Here is a 3,725-nt window from a genome sequence, read left to right as displayed (position 1 = left end):
GGTACATAATCGCTTTCTTTGTTTCTTTCTCCTCTTTATGGGTGGGCACTTCGGTTATTTTATCGATTCGGTTTAGGTTCGGTTCAGTCTGGTTAATTTGGTTCTAAAAAAATTTCAACTGAAGTAAACCATAATTAGTTTGGTTTGGATCGGTTTCGGTTCAGTTTGTTTTCGGCTTGATTTGTGTTTCGGTTTCTTTCAATCGAGTTCCCCTAGTTTAGTTTTTTTAAGAGAAATCATGTTATAAAACATAAACGCATGGTCACGAAATCATCATGTTGGTTACCATGAAAAAATAAATTATGTAAACTAAATCCAATGTAAAACTAAACAAAAATCTTTTTAAAACCCCATAAAGTTTATAAGAACACAATCAAATCAAAGTTAACTATCATAAATAGAAAATTAATAAAAACATCGCTAATAATTTCTCATAAAAATAAACTATGTAAATTAAATATAATACAAAACTGAAATAAAAACCTTAAAAATCATAAAAAGTTGATAAGAACACAATCAAACCAAAATTAACTAAATTTTTAATAGAAAATTAAAAAAACATTGTTAATAATGTTAACAGTGACTTTAGTTTTAAACCAAACTATTTAATAAGAGACTTTGGTTTGGTTTGGTTTGGTTTGGATCAGTTTCGGTTCAGTTAGTTCGGTTTTCTTGCCCACCCATTCACGCATGAGCCAATATTTAAACTCTGGTTTTAACACATGCTTTCATGTATTTGTAAAAACATCTCATTAATTATATATAGATATGTATCTATAATAATAAAGTAGACTTGAGTCTCTCTTCTTTGCGCCACATCAGCAAAGCATGGTACAAATTGTGACACTTGTCATCCCCTTATAAATCATCTCATCTAAAGCTATATGTTATCGACTTCCCTTTGGGCTTCGCATCAAAACTAAGCTGTGGAAGCTATATGCCACCGTAACTGGGCTGTGGAAGCTATATGCCACCGGTTTTAACACATGCTTTCATATATTTGTAGAAACATCTCATTAATTATATATAGATATCTATAATAATAAAGTAGACTTGAGCCTCTCCTCCTTGCACCACATCAGCAAAGCATGGTCCAAATTGTGACACTTGTCATTTTCTTATAAATCATCCCATCTAAAGCTATATGTTATCGACTTCCCTTTGGGCTTCACATCAAAACTAAGCTGTGGAAGCTATATGCCACCGTAACTGGGCTCAATTTCGCGGCCCACATAAAAACCCTATCTGCTGTCGCATCTTCATCGTCTCCCCTGACGCCTAGCATCCTCACTTCCAACATTTTTTTTCTTCTGTAACGTTTCCGGATAAACTTGACCAGCATCTAATTAAAGTTATTATTTATATCTTATCTTATATCCCACTCCTCCTACTAAGTCTCATTAAATAAACCTCTACGGCTCTACCTCCTCCTTCCTCACTAGAATCTATCTCCTATAAATACGTATACTATCATACAACATGGCGACATCCCAGATCTCTATTGATTTGAAAAACGGGCGATGTAAACAGACAGTTGTAACACATCTTCTATGTTTCTTAGAGGAGCTTGATGTGAAAACAGGTTGAGATCATGGTCGTGGATATGCTGCTTCTTGATGAAAAGGTATGTGTCTATGTGATAAGCTTCTACAATTGTTTTCCTCACTCTCATAATATTCACTCTCTCATTGTTTTTGTTCACCTCTCTTCCAAGGTTTTGTAAACGTCAATTGCCGGAACACATTCAACCACCTCCGTTCCGAGAAGAAGATTGGCAGTGAGTTTTTTACCTGTACTCCAAACTTCTACTGCCCTACATGAATTCTTCTGCTAAATTATAAAGCTTCTGTTCAGTTACAAAAAAATAAAAAATTATAAAGCTTCTGTTTTCCTATGTTTCTATCACGTCACTTTATTTTTAGTTCATCAATTGTTTACCCTTAGAATTTTGTAGATCCTGAAATTGGTTTTAAAGTGTTGGCGTACACTCATTTTAGTGATCTTGATTAATATGAATATGATGTTAACACATAAAGAGTGATGGCGTTAAATCACTGTAATGATCATTTGGGTGTTATCTCTAAAGTTTACTTTTATATATTTGACTAGGTTGCGTTAAAGCCGCCACCACAGTACGCTTGTGGATGCCTTTTCCTTATTTCTGAGATTCCAAAGGCACGTTGTGGACGCCTTTTTCTTATATCTGAGGTTCTAAAGGCCTGGCCACCTCTATTTTTGTCGTTGTGTTTCCTCATGTTACTCAATAAGTCCTTTTCCGGTTTTGCATGAAAGAAGATGTAGAACATTTTGAGGATTTGAAAGAAGAAGATCATATTTGATCAATAAAGAAACAGCGAAAGAAGGGAATGATGTTGATGATGACGTTCATCGTGACGGTGACAAACCCACAAGTAGAGATGGTGTCTCTTCTTCTGACAACGACGTGGCTTTTGCGGTCAGGCAATATGATGAAAGATGATTATGGTTCGGATATGAGGAAGAGATATTTATAAAGAAACACTCCACAAGCTCTAAGAAACCAAATAATTTCCTAATGATTGAAAAATCCAAGCACCATTGAAATCAAATTGTCTTCTTGGAGGCTACGATCCTCGCCATAGAGAGCCTTCTTACTGGTCAGTTAATTGTACCAGTTCTTTTCATATTATTTTATTTTGTTTCTTTTCTGATTTTTGATTTGTGTTCTTTTTCTTGATTTCCTTTCATAATGCTCGATAGTGTATTATAGAGATTTGTTAGCGATATAAACAAATATAATGGGGTTGTTGAGTATCCGTTATCTTCTATTATTTTCTACCGTCACGTTGAACATGCTTACATTTACTTACTATTTGAAAGAATGGGCTTATGTATCAGAAGAGCAACAAAAGAACTAATCGACACATCAGAAACGGGAGACTGAAAGACAGAGAAAAAAAAATGCGGAGTAGAGTCAACAATTTAAGATATCACACAAACCCTTACCACAGTTTCTCAATCAATACAAGTCAAATTTTATTCATTTGCTTTAAGGAACTGAGGAAGCAAGAGAAAACTGCGGCAAGAGAACATTTAGTTCTGGTGTTCCTCGCATTGTTCTTTAATGGTAACGCCAATTTCTCTTTCGCTACCGCAAATCTGTAGTTTATATAAGAGAAATGAAGAAGTGGCACAGTTTCAGACTCTTTTCCTTTGTTAATTTTGGATTGCGATTTCCTTCTTTTTTTTTTTTGGTTTTTAGTGGAATTTTTAACTTATTGATCTAACACTAGTGCCATATTATAAATTAGATTAGTTTTTGCTTGCATGGATGTCTAAGAAACATGTTTTAAGTTTTCATACCACAGTATATTATTAAATCAATAATTTCATCTCTTCTTTTTATATATTTAAGATACAAAATATATACAATTATAGAAAAACTACTCAAGAAAACTATTTCCGTCCAAAAATCAAAATAAGTAATACTCTCTTTGAATCATTTTAAGAGGTGTTTAAGGTTTTTGCACATATATTAAGAAAATACAAACTTTTATGTAATTGGCTTTGGTTACATAAAATAACATTAAATAAAATTAATTCAACCAATAAGAAAAATATGTAGTATTTTATAATTGGTCAAAACATTTAAATGACATTAAATTTTACCTAGAATTGTGAGAACATCACTTATTTTGAAACAAAATCAAAACTTAAACACCAGTTAAACTGATACAGATATGCGG

At 33.1% G+C, this 3,725-nt stretch overlaps 1 long non-coding RNA gene across 1 annotated transcript; it reads left to right on the top strand.

The window, feature by feature from the left end:
• Positions 1–2,795, top strand: LOC106386398. Its single transcript, XR_001277485.3, has 3 exons — positions 1–1,624; positions 1,715–1,777; positions 2,110–2,795. It is a non-coding gene; the product is annotated as an uncharacterized LOC106386398 (long non-coding RNA).
• Positions 2,796–3,725: the final 930 nt, after the last annotated feature.

This window comes from Brassica napus, chromosome C9 (genome assembly GCF_020379485.1).
Source record: "Brassica napus cultivar Da-Ae chromosome C9, Da-Ae, whole genome shotgun sequence".
NCBI lineage: Eukaryota > Viridiplantae > Streptophyta > Magnoliopsida > Brassicales > Brassicaceae > Brassica > Brassica napus.
Note: the sequence above shows the minus strand (reverse complement) of the source record. Positions and strands in the feature narration are given on the sequence as shown.